The 23,186-nt window shown below is 46.7% G+C and overlaps 1 protein-coding gene across 1 annotated transcript in view; it reads right to left on the bottom strand.

Annotated features, from left to right (window-relative positions):
* EFNB3 (ephrin B3) overlaps positions 1–23,180 on the bottom strand; it is a 73,509-nt gene extending 50,329 nt beyond the window's left edge. Inside the window, exon 1 of the mRNA XM_083581234.1 lies at positions 23,133–23,180. The gene's annotated coding sequence lies outside the window, so the exon portion shown is untranslated. The remainder of the gene's footprint in view (positions 1–23,132) is intronic.
* Between the last annotated feature and the right edge of the window lie 6 nt (positions 23,181–23,186).

The following is a 23,186-nucleotide window of genomic DNA, read 5'->3' as shown; positions in this document are numbered from 1 at the left end:
GAATGGCCGCAGCCAGGTGTCCGAGACGGAGCCGCCCTCGCCCAGCCGAGTTTCCCTTCCGATGGATAACTCCAGCTTAATCCTCCATCAACAAGCTTTCAGATATTATTTTCAGCTTTTAAGGGAAGGCCCTCGGCGGCTGGTTGTGATTGATAACCGCCGTTATCGCCTTGGTTTTAAAAATAACAGCAACATGTACACGGCCTCGTTTTCCCCCTCCCGTGCGGTGTGTGTGTGTGTGTGTTTTCGGTTGCACGTTTTGCACTAAAGCAGCACTTGAGGGGGAAAATGACGCTCCCTTCCAGGGGCGAGGGCTGCCAGGACTTGGGCTCCGGGAAGGAAAATTATTTCCCGAGTCAAATTAGGCAGCAACATAAGACGATAAGAATCGCTGTCTCAGGTCAGAGGGAAGAGCAATGTAGTCTGGCACTCCGGGTTGGCTAACAGTGGCTGGCCAGATGTCTCCGGAAAACTCAGAAGCGGGGAAGGCATGGTAGCAACTGCTAGGCCTTCTCCTGCCCCCCACATCTGGCGATCGGGGAGATACGCTGCCTGGGACAGAGAGAGGTTCCGGAGTTGTTCACCATTACCTATCTCCCCCTCCATTTGCCTAATCCGGCCTTCCCAATCCTGGTGCCCCCCCTCCAGATGTTCTGTTTTCTGACGGGGGCTGCAGCCCAGGCCATCTGGTGAGCGCCGGGTTGGGGAACGCTCGCCTCGTCCTGTTAAAAGCTCGTGATCCCCTCCGCCCCAGCGTGGCAATAAATTTCTGAAGTTAATTGTGTGCAGCCGAGGAGGAATTTCCTTTCCTCTCTGCCCCCCACCCTCGCAGCGTGTGGCTTTGCTCGCTCGCACCCAGAACAGCATTAGGAAAGGTTCCTGGATCAGGCCAGAGGCCCACCGCCTGTTCTCACAGAGGAAAACCAGATGCCCCCATCGGAAACACGCAAGCAGGATTCAAACACAAGATCGACTCTCTTCTCCCAGTGGCTTCTAGCCACTGGTACCCGAAAGCATCGCTGCCTCTGACCATGGATAACCATCATGGCCTGTTGCCACTGGAAGCTTTTTCTCCCAGAATCCTCTTTCAGGGTCAAGATGGCGGCCATCGCTTCCTCCTCTGGGAGCGAGTTCCAGAGTTTCATGTTGGCTGCATGAAGAAGCCCTTCTCTTTATGTGCCCTGAATCTTCCAACATTCAGCCTCCTTTGTTATGGCCACAAATTCTAGCGTTGTGAGAGAGGGAGACAATCCTCTATGCCGCGCTTAAGTGGGGCTACCTTTGAAGGTGACTCGGAAACTGCAATTAATCCAGAATGCGGCAGCTAGACTGGTGACTGGGAGCGGCCACCGAGACCATATAACACCGGTCCTGAGAGATCTGCATTGGCTCCCAGTACGTTTCCGAGCACAATTCAAAGTGTTGGTGCTGACCTTGAAAGCCCTAAATGGCCTCAAAGACCCAGTAGACCTGAAGGAGCATCTCCACCCCCATCGTTCTGCCTGGATGCTGAGGTCCAGCACCTAGGGCCTTCTGGCGGTTCCCTCCCTGGGAGAAGTGAGGTTACGGGGAACCAGGCAGAGGACCTTCTCGGTGGTGGCACCCGCCCTGTGGAATGCCCTCCCATCAGATGTCAAGGCAATAAACAACTATTTTACATTTAAAAGACAACTGAAGGAGGCTCTGTTTAGGGAAGTTTTTAATGTTTTTAATATTCAGTTGGAAGCCGCCCAGAGTGGCTGGGGAAACCCAGCCAGATGGGCGAGGTATAAATAATAAATTATTATTATTATTAAGTTTGCCCACACCTCTAGAATAAGGTTACCAGATGTCCCCATTTCCCGGGGATGGTCCCCGGATTTACAAATCAGTCCCCGTACAAAATCCATTGAAGTTGAAAAGTGTCCCCGGTTTACAGTGCTACCTCAGGTTAAGTACTTAATTCGTTCCGGAGGTCCGTTCTTAACCTGAAACTGTTCTTAACCTGAAGCACCACTTTAGCTAATGGGGCCTCCTGCTGCCACCGCACCGCCAGAGCACGATTTCTGTTCTCATCCTGAAGCAAAGTTCTTAACCTGAAGCACTATTTCTGGGTTAGCGGAGTCTGTAACCTGAAACGTATGTAACCTGAAGTGTACGTGACCCGAGGTACCACTGTAATTGGAAAAAAATCTGGTAACCTTAGAGACGGGAGAAAACACCCGATTTGGTTCTCCTTTAAAGACAAGCCCGCACACTTCTGAAACAATACGCGAACCGAACGACGGCCGTCCACCGAAATCCACACCTCCCCGGATTTTGCAATGCTGTTCTCGAGCCGTGTACCGAAAGGCGTACACAGGGAAAGTGTCTCCCAGCCTTACTGATTTCTCCGCTCGCTCGCTTTCCTCTGTTGTTGCTGCCTCCTCCTCCATCTCCACCCCCAGGGATGCTGCAATATTCCTGAGGATCTTGTGGCCGCCCAAAAGCGTGGGAACATGGTCCAGTGGCTTAAGGTCTGTCGCCTTCCTGCTTTTTGCTTCGTTGGTGCTTGGCGCAAGGCATACACAAAACAGACTGGCGGCAAATCCCAGGGACATGGACTTCCCAACTTTGTCCCCGGTGTGTGTGTGCCTGGCGTGTTTTGGTTTCTTACGTTGCGTTGTGCACAGACAGGGTTTTCCCCCCAAGGGTACCGGCCCCGTTTTTTGTCGTTAAAAAGCGTGGTACTTTCTGTAACAACTTCGCGGTGTTACACCGCACACACAGAGATTTATCGTTTTGATTTTTGTGGACCATTGTTGGGCTTCCTCCCTCCTAATCCTAATCAGACAATAAATATAAGTAAGATAGAATCGATTTAGCTGTACACATAAATAGCTTTACTGACAGGGGTTGGGGATTTCATTGAACTATACAGCCGGCAGTCCTCTGCGTGGGAATATGTAACATTAGTGGCAATTACAGTTTTCATTTTAATTCTCTCGGGGATTGCTTCAACCCAGTTCACTTGGAAAGAAATAAATAAATTTGTATTTTAGTTCAGTCTGATCGATTAGTTGGGCTGCTGATCATTGGGTACCCCGGGGAAACGGATGAAGGAATTTATTTCTGGCTATAAATAAAGTTATCTTTCATACATTTCTGAATTAACTAATGGGCTTGATCAGTAAGTATACTGGGAAAATGAAGGAATGAATGAATTCATATTTAGGAATAAATAAATTCATATTTAATACCTTTTGGAACTAAACGCTTGGTTTGCTGGTCGGCGGGTGCATGGAGGAAATAAATAAATGTTTACTGCTTTCTTTGACTTTGGCACAGTTGCAAATGAGGCTTTTCGTCGTTCGGTTTCGTTATTTAGCGGAGCCTAAAATAAACAACAATTAGGGCAAGGGTTCTGGGGGTGTCTTCGGGGAAATGTCTTGAGGTTAAAAATGGGTCTATGTACCCATAAAAGTTGGGAGCCGCTACACTAGTGTAAAGTGTGCATATAAATGCGTAAATTTATAAACCCAAAATAATTTTTTTTTAATTATTTTTGTAAACCCAAAATTTATACACACACACACACACACACACCCTGTATTTTTTGCTCTATAAGACTCACTTTTTCCCTCCTAAAAAGTAAGGGGAAATGTGTGTGTGTCTTATGGAGCGAATGCTGGCTGCGCAGCTATCCCAGAAGCCAGAACAGCAAGAGGGATTGCTGTTCTGGCTTCTGAGATTCAGAATATTTTTTTTCTTGTTTTCCTCCTCCAAAAACTAGGTGTGTCTTGTGGTCTGGTGCGTCTTATAGAGCGAAAAAAAGGGTACATTATATTGCATTAAATAAATGCATTAGGGCAAATGACTCGTATCGGAAGAAATTAGTGCTAAAACACCTCTGTTGAATTTATTTATTTTTTAAAGTTGCATACTGATTTGGAAATGTTGCAATCTGATACTCAGAAACTTAGGAGCCTGAGAGAAACTGAAACTGACCGATCAGCCCATCTTGATCCCCGAGTCAAGACTTTTATTTATTATCAGGAGAGGAGATATCACTTGGGACCTTGCCTGGCCAAGAGCTATGCTAGATCAGGGTTGAAGGTGATGGAGACCTGGTACAAAGGAGCTTTCCTTCTTCGCCGGCGGTCCGGCCATCGCTGCACGGCGTGAAGGTCACGCCGGCGACACCCTCGCGGAGTCCGATTAGGGGCGTGCAATTATTTGCTCCTTAATTTTATCGGGAATTTCGACGTCGTAAGCAGAGGAGTCTTTGGAGACTTCGCCGCCAAGGCAGCTGAGCCTGTCCTGGCTCCGGGACCCAGAACTGTCGATTTTAATAAAAGGAGAAAGCTGGGATTTACTGGGCCGCATCAGCAGATATTTAAGTGCGCACACGGCAGTGGAAAGGACATGAGAGTCGTTCGCACAAAGGAGAGAAAGATGACCCCCCCTTTTAAAAAAACCAAACCCAAAACTCTTTGTAGATCGTCTATAGTCATCACAATTTCCATTCGGTGCCTAGCCAAAAACCCCGACGAGAACCAAAAATGTTATCCCCGTAAACCGAATCTGCACCACGGAACAACAAAAAAAAGCAGCGTCTGAAAGAACCACAATACAAAAAAGGACCTTGTAGGAACCCCCCCTTTCTTTTTCTTTCTTTTTTCACCGTTTGTGCGCACGGGGGTGGGCTGGGGAGGAATTAATGTAATGCGGTTTCCAAAATGGGCAGGAAACCAGTTTTTAAAAGCAGTCCAGGGCCGAACAGGAAGGTGGATTTACGGTCACATGCCGAAGCTTCATGCGCTATCCTGCAACACCTGTAAGCAGATGTGCCCCACCTGAAAAGTGCCTTATTGCTCTCCCCAGCCATCATTAACCACCACAGAGCTCATTGCGCTACGAGCTTTTAAAAGGTCTCGTTCGGCGGGGAGCGGTGCGGATTGGAGGGCGGGTTGCAAACTCAATTTAGGGGAAGAAGAAAAAAGGGGGAGAAACCTAAATTCAGGGGTACTACAAGAGAGATTCTGGGGCTTATCCGGTGCAATGCGGTGCTATGCACCATCACAAGGGGAACATCCCTGGTCAAGAGACTAGGGCCCTGCGGGACTTGACATCTTTCCGCAGGGCCTGCAAGACAGAGCTGTTCCACCAAGCCTTTGGCGAAGGCACAGCCTGACCCCCTCCTTTGGCAATCTTCACAGAACTCTACCCAATGGTTGCCATCAATTTGATTTGAAATAATTTTTTAATGAAATGATTTTAAAATGTCTTATTTTATTGTTGTTAGCCATCCTGAGCCCGGCTTCGGCTGGGGAGGGCGGGATATAAATAAAAAAAAATATTATTATTTTTATTATTATTATTATTATTATTAACCCCCTCCCCAAAAAAGCAGAAGTGGTAAATTTTATGAGACTTTATTTTGGAAAACCGTTACAATGATATATAATGAAATTCAGTCAAGGGAATTTGAGGAAGTCTTTTAAAATGTTATTAAGATTGGACGAAGTTCAGTTATGATTTAGGTTTGTTTGTTTAAAGTTTTGGAAAATCAATAAAAAAATTTGGGGGGGAAACAAATGCAGAGGGCAGAGATGGCAAACTATCTTTTTCACAGGAGGAAATGTTGCGCTTCTGAACAGAGTTAATGCAATATTATGGCACTGAAGGTTCTTGCCAGGCATTTCATGGAAGTTTATCACGGACTCATGATCAACATCCAATGCCCTTTTATAAATCTGTTGCGGGCAGTATCAGAATCTCAAGTATATAAGCCGATTGCCAAACGACACCTTAAATTTAGGTTTTGGCCACCACAGTGCGCTGTCTAGGCACCGTTTTCTCTCCCCCACCCACCATGAAATTTGTCGTTTGTTGCTGTTCATTTCAATTCTATACCGCTTTAAAAAACACAAACCTCAAAGCGGTTTACAACAAGAGGAACGTCAAATAAAAGAACACAGAATCAAACAAATTCAAACTTCCAAGGGAAATATTTCAGAGCTTTCTCTTAAGGGACGTTTCGCTTTGCCCAGCTGCCAACCTGGTATCCAGTGATCTCCATGTGGTCGTAAATGGACCCATTCGCCCCTGGAGCCTGGACTAATTTCTATCCCTGGTTGCGGGAAGGGGTATTGGTTTGTTGTGGCTGCTGCTGTTGTTATTTCTACGATGCATTTTGTGGTTTTCGTTTGGAATTTTAATTATGAACCACCCTGAGATATATATTATAAAGGTAAAGGGACCCCTGACCATTAGGTCCAGTCGTGGCCGACTCTGGGGTTACGGCGCTCATCTCGCTTTATTGGCCGAGGGAGCCGGCGTACAGCAAGAGTAAGCCGTTTCTGGCAAACCAGAGCAGCGCACGGAAACGCTGTTTACCTTCCCGCCAGAGCGGTACCTATTTATCTACTTGCACTTTGACGTGCTTTCGAACTGCTAGGTTGGCACGTATACCTAGGATGTGGTATACCACATAATAATAATAATAATAATAATAATAATAATAATAATAATGGACTGTGCTGTTTATGCATGCAAGTAGTTCTCAATGTCTGCATAACACTGTCCTCATCCGAAGGCCCCATCCCATATTCTCTGCTCTGCTGCCCCCAGTTTAAACCAGACTGATGGTTTCTGCAGGGCCTTTGTTTCAACTTACTGGATGATATTCCATGGAAGTGGTAAGTAAATGAGAATGAACTGAACTTAGAAATGGAAAGCGTAACGGTCAACAAAAGCGGTTCAAAGACTGCCTCAAAGCAAATCTTTAAAAATGTAGTATAAACACCGACAATTGGGAAACACTGGCCTGCGAGCGCTCCAGTTGGAGAACAGCCTTTACCAAAGGTGTCGTGGGCTTTGAAGACACTCGAACTCAGGACGCAAGGGAGAAACGCGCTAAGAGGAAGGCACGCTTGGCAAATCCACACCGTGATGGACTCCCGCCTGGAAACCAATGTCCCCACTGTGGAAAGACGTGTGGATCCAGAATTGGCCTCCACAGTCACTTACGGACTCATTGTTAAAACTGTGTTTATGGAAGACAATCTAACTCAGCTACGAGGGATCGCAAAAGAAGAAGAAATGAGAAGATGACACGGGTTCAGCATTCAGATGAGGATCGTGTCATGTGGATACTGCCCTAAATTTGCATGAAGGACCGACCTGACCGGAAGAGTCCGCGACCCGAAGGAGGAAGAGTATCAAGAGGAAAGGAAGAAATTCAAAGACTATTTAGTTAAATATGTTAAGATAACTTAAATAGAATTACTTGCGAGTATCAGATTGGCCTAGGATTTAAATATGTGATGTTGTAGAATACTATGGATAAAAGTTAAAATGAAAAGAATGGACTAAGTAAATTTTATGGGAAATCAGTTTTGGAAAACTGCTACAATGATTTATATGGAAACTCAGCCAGGGGGATTCGAGGAAGTCACTTAACAACGATAACAAAAGTGGAATTTCTACAGTCAGGATATACCGTATTTTTTGCTCTATAAGACTCACTTTTCCCCTCCTAAAAAGTAAGGGGAAATGTGTGTGTGTCTTATGGAGCGAATGCAGGCTGTGCAGCTATCCCAGAAGCCAGAACAGCAAGAGGGATTGCTGCTTTCACTGCGCAGCGATCTCTCTTGCTGTTCTGGCTTCTGAGATTCAGAATATTTTCAAACTGACTGGGAAGATCAGATACCAACGAGATCAAAGTTTCATCGAGGACTGGAAAAAACTAGCAGATTATTGGGAATGTATAAGTGATAACGAAATAACGTTAGTGGCACTTAAAGAAGCTCTGTAACAGAACAAGAAATATTGCAAAAAAGCAAAATATAAGAGGGGGGTAAGCATAAAGGTAATACAAAAATTTGGAAATGTGTTTCAAAAAATTAGAATTCGAATGATTGGCAGAGAAGCTGAAGGAAGTCAAAAAATTGAAAATTTATTGTAAATTGTTAATGTGGTATGAATGTATGGAAAATTAATAAAATATATTTATAAAAAAAAAAGAGATTCAGAATATTTTTTTTTCTTGTTTTCCTCCTCCAAAAACTAGGTGTGTCTTGTGGTCTGGTGCGTCTTATAGAGCAAAAAATATGGTATGTTTGTTTGTTTGATGTTTTCTTTTTATGTTTGTGGATATGTTTGTTATAAATTTGGAAAACCAATATTTTTTTTTTGAAAAAATTAAAATAAAAAAAGTAAATTTGTATGAAGCAACAGTACCACAGGTTGTATCCAATGTTAAACCTGCTCAGAGGAATAGCTGTGTTAAACTATTGGACTCACTCATACACGAAGTTACAGCGGGCAACATACTGGCTAGCTTTAACAGAGGATTTTACAAATTCATAGAAGAGAGGACTACGGGGGACTACAAGCCACAGAGGCAGCAAATCTTCTGAACGGCAGTTGCTGGAAACCGCAGGAAGAGAGAGGGATCTTGCGTTCGAATCCTGATCGTGGGGTTCCCACCATGGACACCTAGTTGGCCACTATGAGAGAACAGGTTGCTGGACTATGATGGGCCATAGGGCCTGCTCTTCTTATGTTCTTAGAGGTTTATAGCAAAACTGCCCTGTGGAAGCCGCCACAAAACCACATGCACACTTTTTACGAAAATCCGCTGGAATACATCGGGTCGATTTGCAAAAAAAACCCAAAAACCAGAAACCTGCTTTATCCCTTGAAAGCAGTAGGAATTTATTGCCCTGCTGTGAAAAACATCTGCAAAAGACTTGCCCCAGCCGGCAAACTGCCCTCTCTCCCAAGATAAGGCCCTCGCTTACGATCCCTTGTGAAAAATAGTGGGGGAGATCCTAGACACCCCAAAATGCTTTTTGAGGCCTGGGGGAGAAAATATCTAGAAAAGATCAAAGGAACTGGAGTGGTTTAGTTTGGGGCTGGGAAGGCTGAGAAGGAACACGATAGCAATCTTCGCAAACACGAAAGGTCTCGTCTTAAAGGAAGCTGAGGCTGGTCTCCATGTCTGCTGGGTGAAGGATAATGGCAAATAGCAGCCAGCCACCTCACCCCCAAATTTCAGATGAACAAGAGGCAGGATTTTCCAAGGATCTCGATGGACCACTTAATGATTTCTCCCCTCTTTCCCTCTGTGCCAGATGCTTCCGGGTTTCCGACTGCACTTCCATCGCTTCCTTTATTTCTTATCCGTTGCATTTTACTGCGTTAAGAACAATTCTACGGAATTCAAGCTGAAGTACAGTGAAATGCAACGGATAAGAGGAGGGGAGAGAAAGGAGCAGTGAAAATACAATTTAAAATCGTACGGCATCAAGATGGAACCAAGACTGGACTTCTGGGTACCAGGCTGCCTCCTCTCCATCACTTCTGGCCCACCCTGCTCACCTAAGAACAATCACAGACACACCTGGATGATGCTCGGTCCACGGGAACCCTCGCCCCAAAATATAATCAGGATCCTGAGGAATTGAACCTCCTGGGTTTCCTAGCTGGGTGTGGGGTTTTTTTGTGAGCCTGATGATCAGTCAGAAAGACAACCAGAGGCCTTGTGTACAATAGATCACTTCCAGAGCCTTGTTTACAACCCATATCCCTGTCTGCACAGAAGATGGTCAAATAAGGTGTTTTGCAGTTGTTGTTTTTTAAAAAGTAAATTTAGGGTTATCTAGCTTTCGATTTGAGGAGGAATTAAAGAACCTCTTAATGAGGGTGAAAGAGGAGAGCGCAAAATATGGTCTGAAGCTCAACATAAAAAAAAAACTACCGTAAGATCATGGCCACTGGGCCCATCAACTCCTGGCAAATAGAAGGGGAAGAAATGGAGACAGTGAGAGATTTTACTTTCTTGGGCTCCATCAGCACTGCAGATGGTGACAGCAGTCATTAAATTAAAAGATGCCTGCTTCTTGGGAGAAAAGCGATGACAAACCTAGACAGCATCTTAAAAAACAGAGACATCACCTTGCCGACAAAGGTGCGTATAGTTAAAGCTATGGTTTTCCCAGTAGTGATGTATGGAAGTGAGAGCTGGACCATAAAGAAGTCTGATCGCCGAAGAATGGATGCTTTTGAATTCTGGTGCTGGAGGAGACTCTTGAGAGTCCCCTGGACTGCAAGAAGATCAAACCCATCCATTCTGAAGGAAATCAGCCCTGAGTGCTCACTGGAAGGACAGATCCTGAAGCTGAGGCTCCAAGACTTTGGCCACCTCATGAGAAGAGAAGACCCCTGGAAAAGACCCTGATGTTGGGAAAGATGGAGGGCACAAGGAGAAGGGGACGACGGAGGACGAGATGGTGGGACAGTGTTCTCGAAGCTACAAACATGAGTTTGACCAAACTGCGGGAGGCAGTGGAAGACAGAAGTGCCTGGCGTGCTCTGGTCCAGGGGGCCACGAAGAGTCGGACAAGACTCAACAACAACAACCAAGCTTTTGATTGATTAGCTAATAGAACCAACCAGCAGCAAAGTTTTAACCCGTGATTAAAACATTCGTTGATTAATCCTACTGCCTCACTGATCAGAGCTGGTGAAAAATATCTGGGAATCTGGGTATCAGAATCAGCGATGTAGCTGTCAACACCACCCCCATCTAAATTCGCATGGGTTTCAAGACGGATGGATTTTTTCTGGGCTGGGGCAGCTGCGCAATCGTTAACACTTTGTTCCAATGTAATATTTGGCAATGGCACATATGCATATGCATACCGGGATCTGCCCCTCAATGTTGCAACCGTTAATAAGCAATGTGGAAATATGAATTTGTAAAAGATGTTTCCTTACGCCTACAACAAAACGGAACCTTCCGGAAGGCACTCGGAGGGCCTGCAAAACAACAGCAACTTTTTTGCCGCATAAACATCTGTGCATCCGCCCCAAAGACGCATTTGAGAGATTCAGTGTCGAAATTCGGGAGATTTGTTTATTTGTTTAAAACGAGGAGGCAGAAAACCCCGGTTTCGTTCGGTTTGTTGCTCCAGAGAGAAAAAAGGCATCATTTTAATTTTAAAATATCTCGTTTATCCCAAACTGCCTGAGGGACTTGAAGGCGGCTGTGGCGATGGTGTTGAGGCAGTGGGTCTGAAGTGCATAAAACAGGGAATGGTTTTGGAATAATTCCAGACTTCTGAGAGACAAGAGAGGAAATCAGGCTGGGCAGCACAATTCCTTGTGGCATCACGCACCGTTCGTGAAAACTGGTCGTGAGGAAAAGGCACTTTGCACATGATCAAAGGGACTCTTGTGCCATCCATCTGCATGGTCTGGGAATCACCCCTGGGCAGAGCGGACTTGGGAGCCAGGTTCGAATCCCTGCTCAGTCATAAGGCTCACTGGATGACCTTGGGCCACGAATGGCCTCTCGGCCTGACCTAGCTTGCAGGGTTGTTGTGAAGAGAAAATGCAGAGGAGGAAAACCATGTGCACCTCCTTGGAAGTAAAAGTGGAATACAGTGGTACCTCGGGTTAAGTACTTAATTCGTTCCGGAGGTCTGTTCTTAACCTGAAACTGTTCTTAACCTGAAGCACCACTTTAGCTAATGGGGCCTCCTGCTGCCGCCGCACCGCCGGAGCACGATTTCTGTTCTCATCCTGAAGCAAATTCTTAACCTGAAGCACTATTTCTGGGTTAGCAGAGTCTGTAACCTGAAGCGTCTGTAACCTGAAGCATATGTAACCCAAGGTACCACTGTACAGTGGTACCTCTGGATGCGAACGGGATCCGTTCCGGAGCCCCGTTTGCATCCTGAAGTGCACATAAGACGCGACTGTGTGTCTGCGGGTCGTGTTTCACCGCTTTCACGCATGCGCGTGACATCATTTTGAGCGTCTGCGCATGTGCGAGTGGTGAAACCCGGAAGTGACGCGCTCTGTTACTTCCAGGTCGCCGCGGAGCGCAACCCGAAAATATTTAAGCTAAAGCGTATTCATCCCAAAGTATGACTGTATAGACACACACACACACACACACACACACACACAATACCATTAAAGTGAGTCTTTCCCCCAGGGATTCCTGGAAACTATAGTTTACACCTCACAGAGCTACATTTCCCAAGATTCTTTGCAAAGGAGGAGGGACGTGCTTTAAATGTATGGTGCGTACACACACACAAAAGTCTCTCTTTTTTCCAAAGGAAGGGAAAAGAAATCACCAGCACGCAATGCCTCCTCTGAAATGATAGGCTTCTGAAGTAAAAGTACCGCGTTCTGCAATTACATCTCTGCAAAAGACCATCAAGGTCATCCAACCGGACCTTGCCGCGGAGGCGAGGGCAGGACCCCTCACGCCCCGAATCCTCTCCACAAGATTACTCGGCAAGACAAAAGAGTATAAAGGCTACAATCAGAAACAGATTACAGTTTGCCACACACGGTTTCGGTGGGGACAGAGACCAAGGACCATCAAGGCTAGAAGCCCCCGTAAGGGACAATGTCAAGTGACTTCAGATCGGCTGGTTTTTCATTTGCAAGGAAGGATAAAATCTGGATGCACCAGTCTAAAAAAAACGGGGGGGGGGGGGAAAGAAAACTCAAAACGAGTGCCAGACTAGCTCCACAGAAGCACTCGAGATGTGAGATTCTTACCTATCATAAATGTCACATTTTCGGCAAAGGGGTGGCGTTTCCTAGTGGCAAACGGGAAGAATATATTCTTCATGCCGAATTGCCTGACAGCAGATAAAGACAAAAAACGCCTTAAACAATTTGACATCTGTTTGCCAAGGAATCACAGGCAACTCCCCAGGTGTCAAGAGGAAGAAAATATTTTACAAGGAGCCGAGCCGTCAAAGCTGCACCCAGATTGACTGCTGGTTTTTACAGCTGCCAAACTCAAACAGGTAAGCGGATCGCTTTTATTGGGTCAGCTTCGGCGAGGGGGCTGGCGGGTTACGCAGGAAGGCCGCGGCGGCGCCGGAAAATCTCCGCGTAAAACTCGCAAGCGGGCTCCTTTCCATGCGGAGAGGTTAGCAAACATTGCCGGCATTCGTCGCAAGAGTCAACACCCCTGAGATGAAGGCTGCGGTTGTTTCCTGCGGGGGAAACCGAGGCAAAGGCAGACAGGCTGACGGGAACATGTGCCGTTTCCACCAGGACATGCCCCAGGGTCCGCGGTTCGAGTTAGGCCCCCTTAGTATCCGTCCGCGGCATGACACAAGCTTCTCAAGTGTCGGCGTGCATGTGTGAACGTAAGCAGAAAGCCCTGCTGGGTCAGGGCCAAGGTCCATCGAGCCCAGCGTCCTGTTCTGACGGCCACCTCTTTGGAAGACCGCAAGCTGGACTCTCCCCTCTTGAGGTTTCCAACAAACGATGGAGGGAAAACACGGCCTAGCAGCCACAGACAGCCTCCATCCTCCGGGAACCCGCCTCATCCTTTTGCAAAGCCTTCCAAGATGGCGCCCGTCACTTGCAGGAGCGTAGCCCATCGTTTCGACGACGCGGCGTGACAAGGACTTTTTTCCGCCTTCCCCTACCCATCTGCACCAAACAGCCCTGGGTTCTACGATTGCGAGAGAGGAAGGAAACTTTTCTCTGGGGTGACCAGAACTATACACGGCGTCCCAAGCGCGGTCGCCGCATAGGTTAGCACATGGTGGCATTATGCTCTATTATTGGTTTTATTTGCAGCTTGCGATCCCTCGCGCCGAATTTGCTTCCTCCCTAGCTGCCGCCACGCAGAGCGTTGGCACCTTCACGGAGCTATCCGCTAGGACCCAAAGGCCTTGCTCCTCAGCCGCCGCCACTGTGGCTTCCAAACCGCTTTAAAACAGAGATGGACACTGCTCACAATTCACACGGACGGTTATGAGTTATAAATCCCTATCTGGCTTCGGCTCTGACTGTCTGAAGGGCCGCATTCTCCCCTTTGAATCTGCCTGGGCTCTGGGATCTTTGGGAGAGGCCTTTCTCTCGCTCCCGCCACCCTCACAGGCATGCGGGGCAGGGCCTTCTTGGTGGTGGCTGCTCCCAGGCAACTTTGGAACTCCCTGCTTAGAGAAGCCAGACGGGCTCCTTCTTTGCTGTACTTCTGCCAATAGGACAACAGAAGACTTTTATTCTGACTGGCTTTGGGGGACTGATGGGTTTTTTTTTAAGGAAATGACTTTTTAAAGAGTGCTGTGCTGTTTTTTTTACTATACTATTTGTAGTTCAATAAATTCATTTTTATTGTTGTTTCTTTGCCTTTTAACTATTATCTTTTATGCGTTCATAGCCTTCTGTGTTTTATCTGTGTTTTAATTTGTGTAAGGCGCCTCGAGTCCCACCCTAGGGAAAGGGCAGGATATAATTAAACACAACAACAACAACAACATACTTCCAGCGGAGATTCATTAGTCATCCTCGCCTCTGACTTTTGGGTACCTCGTGAATACCTTTTTATGCCAACGAGCCCGATCTGTTTAATTTTTCTTATGATTGGCCAGTCGTTCTAAATGATCATTTGGTACTGTCTAAAGTCTGCATGGTATTTTGTCTTTTTTTATTATATTAAAGTATCCATAGTCTTACACCCCACTGATATTCTACACGAGATGGTATATAAATACTTTTGTGAATAAATGAGCACGCCTGCAGCAGGGCTTATTCTCAGATAACCAACGGGGAGAAAACATTTTAATGCAAAATCTCAAATCCTCCCAAATCTTTTACACATCTACCGATGCCCTCCTATAGGCCAAAAAAACAGACTGCGCGTTGGGTCAGGCTAGCAGCCTTTTGCTGTCTGACACTCCGGCTGAACCCATCTGCACGCAACAGATTTCAAAATGGTTCAGGAGTCAGGCGTTCTCTCCAAGAAACTGTGCGAAGGAGGCTGAGAATTTCTTTGAGGTCTTGGCATCTTCACCAAAACTACAATTCCCAAGATCCTTTGAGGGTGGGCAGGAGGAGAACCAAGCAGGCTAAAACTGGTAATCAAAAATATGCAAGTTTGTTGCGTAGATTAGGGGTGGATAGAATTTAAGTCTGTCAGATCTACTTTGCTTTTTACGGAGACCCAAAGATTTGCCAACCAGAGTCACATGCAAAAAGGAGAATTCAGAGCACATTCGAACCTTACAGGAGCCTCCCTTTTATTCAGCATTCATCACAATCTGTTTTCAGGGAGGTTAGATGGCGTCAGAGCAAGCATTATTATCCGACACTTTCCAGTATCACTTTCCTTATCGCTAAAAAGTCTCGTCTTCTGGGGAAGAGAGTTTGTTGCACAGCACATCCCAGGCAACTGCAACTCCTCGGCCCGAATTTCCAAAATTAAATCCCACCTGGACATAGCGAGAACCTGGGAGCACATTTGTTTTCAGCACCGGAACAGAACCGAGCACACATAACAAAAGTCCACTCTTGGCTCTTCCCATGTTTTCAACGTTTCAGCAGCTTCGTTTAAGGCAGAAAAGGTGTTCCTCAGTTGCTGAGAAGTATTAAACAGGGAGTCAAAAACCCCGGACGATCTACTATAAATCATTTGGAGACGATTTACCAGTAGATCCTGAACAACCGCCCGCCCGCTTCTGATGTGGATCTGCCCTGCCTGTGATAACAGGAGAAAAGAGGGAAGCCAACACAATCTTTTCAGAAAGAAATATCATTGCCAGATAGGATGAGCAGACCGAACGACTTCTGGGGTGCAGGCTAAAGTTGACGCAACTGAGCAGAGCGTAACATGAGACACACACACACACCGGGGCAAGGGGTACGAGAACTCCTGGAAAGTTTGTAATCCAAATTAGCGTGCCAGAGCTCAGATAAAACCACAGCACTGTACGACCACCACTAACACACATTTTAACTTGCACGATTTCAACCCTGTGTGGCTGGTGGAAACGGCGCAAGTCAACTCCAAGAAAGCAGAGAGCTTAAAAATTATTTTTGCACGGGGTTGTCCCCTTGGGGTTATCTAACACAAAAAGAGCTTTTAAGATCTCCGCCTTGCTTGCTAGGCAAGTCCCCCTCTCCTTCCCATAACTGTTAGCTGCAGGAGAGCTCCAAGGTTTTGGGTGCACACGATTTTTGTGTATACATGGAACCCTTGGAACTGAACCCATGCGCAAGATGCAGCCATACTGTATAAGTTTAACGGGGCTTGCGGCCCAAAAAGCCACACAACTTTCCTCACCGGAGGTGAGACGGTCGTATTAGACAGCTACCCTTTAGCAAAAACAACAGCTTGCAACGCAACGAAAAGCAACCAAGCCACACAACAAATTTCAGAGGCATACGTCCCCAAGTACGTGTGCCCCCCAAGTATTTTTATTTACTAAATTTGTATATTGCCCTTCATCCGCAGATCTCAGGAATCGCCTTTCACCAAGCCAGTTTTCTGCGTGGAAAAGCTGCCTTATACACTGAGTTAGATCTTAGCTCAGTTATTGCCTGGCAAGGTTTCAGGAAGGAGACATTCCCAGCCCTACCTGCCGGGGATTGAATCCAGCAACTTTTGCAGACGGAAAACAGACGCTCTTCGTCAGGGCAACCCCTTCCCTATCGAGCCCAGTGGTCTGCCAGGGTCTTGGACCAAGAAAGGTCTTTTGCATCGCTTGCTTTCTGACCAGAGATGTCAGGGATTTAATGTCTGAGCTTTCTGGACTGCCATAGAGCATGGGTAGGCAAACTAAGGCCCGGAGGCCGGATCCAGCCCAATCACCTTCTAAATCCGGTCCACGGATGGTCTGGGAATCAGCGTGTTTTTACATGAGTAGAATGTAATTTTATTTAAAATGCATCTCTGGGTTATTTGTGGGGCCTGCCTGGTGTTTTTACATCAGTAGAATGTGTGCTTTTATTTAAAAGGCATCTCTGGGTTATTTGTGGGGCACAGAAATTCATTCTTTTTTTCCCCCAAAATACAGTCCGGCCCCCCAGAAGGTCTGAGGGACAGTGGACCGGCCCCTGCTGACAAAGTTTGCTGACCCCTGGCCATAGAGCCACGGTCTTTCCTATTGCTGCAATTGCAGAATCCGGCCTGTAAAAAGTGAAGAAGCCTGCAGTTCCCAGGCTGTTCGTGCCATCATGTTGTGTCATGAGGGCAGGACTTTGGGGGGGGGGTCCCCAACCGCAGCTACGTTTTGAAAGAGGTGGAAAGAACTCCCAATCTAAAGAGGGGAGCTTTACATTAAAACAGAACCTAAAAAAACTAGTTAACTGCTCTACTGGGCAGTGAGTTGAAACATGGGACAAGCTGTGGCTACGACAGTGAAATCAACACCAGGACAACTTTGCTTGAAAGCGTTTTGGACATTGATGCGACTAATGTGCTGGTCTCTCACACACAGATAACACACCCACACCCGAAATTTGCCTCCCGAGGCAGCCCACTTCAGTAAATAAAAGGACGAAAACAATTCTTTTCGGAAAATATAGAAATCCGTTGCCCAAACACATCCGAGCCGCAGATTAGAACGACGCACAGCCTCCCACTGCAATGCACACAGAACGTCTCTGCGTACTTTCGCCGGCTTAAATATTCATTGTTGGGGCAGCCAAAGGGCTTTTCCCCTTCACAATGATCCCGTCGCTCACGCTTCCGGAGGAAGTGAGGGTTTTGATCAGTGGAAATGGCGGAGCTACAGAGTTAGAGCTGGAAGACTAAATTCCAGAGCTGAAAAGGGGAGAGGGCGATGGACTTAGAATCACAGAGGGACTCCGAGCATCCTCTAGTCCAGGCATCCCCAATCTGCGGCCCTCCAGATGTTTTGGCCTACAACTCTCATGATCCCTAGCTAACAGGACCAGTGCTCAGGGATGATGGGAACTGTAGTCCAAAACATCTGGAGGGCCAAAGGTTGGGGCTGCCTGCTCTAGTCCAACCGCAGACTGTCTCTCCAGAATGGTGCATGCTCTAGTTATCTCCTGCTTGGACTACTGCAACACGCTCTACGTGGGGCTACCTTTGAAGGTGACCCGGAAACTGCAACTAATCCAGAATGCGGCAGCTAGACTGGGGACTGGGAGCAGCCGCCGAGACTATATAACACTGGTCTAGAAAGACCTAAACTGGCTCCCAGTACATTTCCGAGCACAATTCAATGTGTTGGTGCTGACCGTGAAAGCCCTAAACGGCCTCAAAGGCCCAGTAGACCTGAAGGAGCGTCTCCACCCCCATCATTCTGCCCAGACACTGAGGTCCAGCTCCGAGGGCCTTCTGGCGGTTCCCTCCCTGTGAGAATTGAGGTTACAGGGAACCAGGCAGAGGGCCTTCTCGGTAGTGGCGCCCACCCTGTGGAACGCCCTCCCACCAGATATCAAGGAAATAAACAACTACCAGACTTGTAGAAGACATCTGAAGGCAGCCCTGTTTAGGGAAGCTTTTAATGTTTAATAGGTTATTGTATTTTAATATTCTGTTGGAAGCCGCCCAGAGTGGCTGGGGAAACCCAGCCAGATGGGCAGGGTATAATTATTATTATTATTATTATTACTGCAGGAATGTGCAGCTGTCCCATACGGGGATCAAACCTGCAACCTTGGCGTTATCGGCACCCTGCTCTAACCAACCGAGCTGTCCAGCCTGACTTCTTTCACGGCTGGGGGATGAAAGCACCTTCTGCGCAAGTCAAGGAAGTGATGGAGCATCTCTTCAGATGTTTTCTGGACTGCTAACCCACAGCAGCTCCAGCCAGTATGGCTAGCGGTGACGGATGATGGTTCAACATGATCTGGAAGGTCACACACCTCGTCCACCCGACACGGAAGCACGCCGTAGGTCTGTGGTCATGTGTGATTGGCATGTACCTCTGGTTCGCTGTGCCTCCACAGATACGACGTCTGGTGTCAAACGTCTTGCTCTGATTCCCTTTGGACCTCAACAGTGAAGCCAAGAGAGGGGTCTTTTCATCTGGGCAGCCCAGGAACTCCAGACGCACCTCCCAGGATTACGCCCCAGGGACAAGCTAACGTAACAGTTTGACTTCACCCCCAGAGGCACACTCCATTGACTCTCGAGACAATGGTACACCCAGGATGAACATCGAGGGTAGGTGCAGAAACATACCTGATCAAAACCAGGCTGCAGGAGATTCTACACTTACGGGATTCACACTTTTAAACGTACATTGGCACCTGAAAGAGATTAAGGGCTCCCCCGTCCACATCTCGGCTTAATATCTCCTCCAACTCCTGCTGTCCAACACTGTCCTGCTATCTAAATCCAGAGATTCCCTAAGTTTTGAAAAATCCGAATAGGAGAGAGCCACAACGGTCGCATGGGTAATCTCTGGATTTAGGGGAAAGGGAAGTTGCGGGAACAGCAGGATTTCGAGGAGAAAGCCGTGTGGACGAAGGGGAATTAAAGGAGATACCCGTGGGTTCGCAATCCACAATGAGATGTAGTGTCACAGAGGAACCAGGACACTTGAGAGCCATCTCAGCCAAGTCTACAGGGTGTGGCAGAATTTCAAAGAGGGATGGGTTGCGAGAAACGAGAAGAGGACGAATTCAGATCCCTTGGAGGACAAGACATCCCATCTCTCGGGCTAAAATGTTTGCCGTCTGATCGCGAAGGCAAAAAATGCAAAGCACACTCTCCTTTTTTTGACTGGGAAAGAAAGATGATAATAAAGAATAGATAAACAAATCCAGGGAGGGGGAGATATTGCATTCAACTCTCACATCCTTTTAGACGTACGCGCTTAATTTATTTCTTTTTGCCACAATAACCATCACAGGTGGGTGTTTTTCCCCCCTCCCTCCACAAACACCCTTCCGGCTGAGACGGACCCCAGAATGAAAGAATCGCAACCTTTACTTTTGAAAAGACGCCTCACCTTTTTTGATACGGCGGTCAACCAATTTATTGACTCATTAACTCGTCGCATTTAAATAAATTTGCACATTACGGGAACCTCAGCTCGCCAAGATATGGGAGGAAAGCGCAAGGACGCAACTATTTAAAAATCAAAAGCTGTTGCCGGAAGGAAAGCCTGCCTTTAATGTATCTGCGTGACCTTTGTAGCAGTCATTCGCCGGGACCAATATCACCTCCTCACAAACAAACATGCGCCATTAAGGCAGCCGAGGCAGCAGATCAATCAACTTTTTAAAAAAGCTTTCTAAGTTGATTAATCTATTGCAGCCATCTGGCTTGGGAGGGGAACCAAACAGGTACGCACAACAGACACAAACACAAATATTCCGATTCACATCAAACTCGCACGCCAAAAAAAGATGCACAACTCATGCTAAACTCTCTCTTTCTTCTGGGGGGGTGGCCTGAGATGAGTTAGGAGAGTGGGGAGGAGAAACACCCAGCCACAAAATGGATAGGAAAAGATATACGCTCAAGCGACACAATCTTTGCTGAGTTGGGCAGAACAATTTAAAAAGTGATTGCTCTGTGTGGGTTCTCGGGAAACAACAACTTTTCCTCTGAGAAACAACCTTCGCTTGCTTGGTTTTAAACAATCGCGGCGGGCAGCCCACAGGCCAGAGCTTCTGAGGGTATGCCCCCCCCCTTTGCCCACAATTTTTCCAGTGGAGAGAAGCGCTCCCCCTTCCCTATTTTTTTTACGCAACTCTAACTAGCTGAAGCTGCCTGGACCACTCTTTCCTCTGGCCCATCCTTCCCCTTTCAGACCTAAATCTGCAGGAAAATGATGATGATGATGATGATGATGATGATGATGATGATGATGTCACTCCTCCACCCTCCAAAATCCCCAAACAGGAGATTCCAACACTGGGGGGGAATACCTCTGCTGGGACACAAATGGGAATAAATTTTAAAAACTACAAGAAAGCAGCAGTTGTATGTTGAATTTTTTTTTTGCAAAGTTCTGCTGTGGGAGCCCCACTGGTATGAAGATGGCCTTGGGCTGGAGGCAGTCTGTGTTCTTGCCAAACCCATTCATTCCTATGGGGCTTCTACGCTGGAGAAATTTCCCACTGAATTGTGTTCACAAAGCCAAGAGAAAAGAGAGAGGCTGGAGGCCTGCTCTGCTCAGGTTTGCAATTTCTAAATAAGTAAATGTGGAGAACCTGCCCCTCAGTCCCTTTTGATTGTTTCCAACAGAGTTTCGATGATCAGATGTGCACATTTATCAAGGAGCGGGCGAGGGGGGAGGAAATGTGTGATGTTTTAAAAAACGTAATTTCCCCTCCTCCCTTTGGAGGAGATTTCTAAGGTGAGAGAAAAGGTAGAAAGAAAGGGAAAAACGCACATGCACACACACACACCATGATTTAGGCAAATAGGCCTATTAAGTTCTAATATATATTTCTGTTGCTAGGAAGCGTTGCCTCGCATGGCGACAGAGCGCAAATTGTAGCACTTATGAATCACAGGTTTTTTCCCCCCAAGTGCAAGAGAGAGATTTTTCTGACAAACAACCGCCTTGCTTTCCTCTCTCTTTCTCTCCCTGCCCCCCCCCCAGTTCCCTCCCCAATTCCCCAACACTGTGTTTTTCTTTTTTCAAAAATAAAAAATAAAAAATGATGTGATGCTGAATCTCAGCTCCTATGTAAATTATTCCAATCCAACCTCCTCCTTGCTTAAGGAGAAGAGAAAAAAAAAAATTGCAAGGAGGACTAGGGTTTCAGAAGTTATTGGGGGTTTAGCCACAATTGTTAACAGATGGGAGTCAGTTTCTGGGACTCAAGCAGCAGTGTGTGTGTGTGTGAAGAGAGGGGGGGAGAGAAAGTATTCATCCCATCTCAAGAGCACCTCAACCAGCTCAAGGGGAAAACAGCCAGTTTTGGAAACTCTGTGAAAAGAGAAGCAATAAATGAAAGTATGTTTTTAGTCTGACCTATTAAAGCTGTGATCTGGAAGGGAGAGTGTGTGTGTGTCTGCATGTGAGCACATGCATTTTACAAAAATGGGCAGCGCATGAGAACTTCCTGCCCTGCCCATTCATTTCAATGCACCGCAGAACAACTTCCCAAGCGAGCGGGGGGGGGGGAGTGCCCCCCGCCTGCCAGCCCCCCCAAAAAAGGATTTGTGCTTTTTTGAACATTTAATCCACACATACAAAGAGAAAGAGAGACAGAGACTGTGAGCACACAAAAGAGGAACACAGATAATTACAGAACCCAGTCTGCACAGACCCACCCAAATCGCCCCCAAAAAAGTTGGAAGCACCAAGGCTTGCACACCAACACACCTCCACACGCCCCAGTGCCTTTTCAACAACCATTATGGAACCAAACATCAAGTGCGCAGAAAATCTCTTGCAGCAGCTGGTTTGCAAAAAAGGAAAAAAAGGCCACCGCAGCAATACATACAAGCTCATCATTCAATCTTCAGATTACAGATGAGCATGGTTTTTAAGTTATCCCCGGCGCACAGAGGGTGCAGACCCACCTGGATTGCTGACATTCCATATTTAATTAGGGGAGTTCCACTGAAATTAACTTCCAGGAGCAAATGTGTTTTAGCATCAGGGTGTTAAGAACACAAAACACACACACCGACACAGCTGACAACTCTTTGGTAGGGCTATTTTGCAGAGAGAGGGGAGGCTGGAACTTTCAAATGCAAGTTATCTTTCAAAACCCTGTGGAGCCAGGCATCAACCTCCCCTAACTAGGCTGGAGTCAGTTATCAAAATAAACTCTCCAGGGCTAAGAGGGGAGGGAGAGAGAAGGAAACCACACTTGAAGGAGAGGAAGACACTGGAATCAAAACTTGCCTCACTCTGGATATACTGTATATATATTTTAAAAACAAACAGCTCTTGATGCAAACCCAAGAATCAAATTCTCACCCAGTTCCAAGTCTTGTCCTCCTAACCCGGCCGGATGAAACCCACAGGAGGAGGAAATGGACGTTCCCGAAGTTTGCAAAAGGGGAATGCATTAAAAATGTGAAGGAGCTGGAGCGAAACTGGTGTGAAACTAGCCTTCTGTAGAAGGACTCCCTTGAAATCTGACCACCACAACTATCCGCACCAAAGCACAAGGGATATTCTATTTCCCTAGATTCCCTGGTTTTTGAGTCCAGGATTTTGCCAACTCAAGAATCCAAGTAAGATTTCAATTCTTTTTAAAATAATAATAATAATAATAATGCACACATAGATTCCCCCCACCCTGTGCCAAACTTGTGCGCGCGCACCCCACCAGGAGAATTTGCACAGTGCAATACCCCCACGCCATCCCAGCACACGGCATACTTTGGACCCGGTGCGTAAGCAGGGAACACAACCCACAGATACACACACACACTCCAAAATACTTACTTTTTGTTCGAGGTGTTCCAATAGATTGGTTCCAAACTGAGCCCTTCTATAAAC

Source organism: Podarcis filfolensis, assembly GCF_964270895.1.
Source record: "Podarcis filfolensis genome assembly, chromosome: 13".
Classification (NCBI taxonomy): Eukaryota; Metazoa; Chordata; class Lepidosauria; order Squamata; family Lacertidae; genus Podarcis; species Podarcis filfolensis.
The sequence above is the reverse complement of the archived record's forward strand: the minus strand, read 5'-3'. Positions and strand labels throughout refer to the sequence as shown.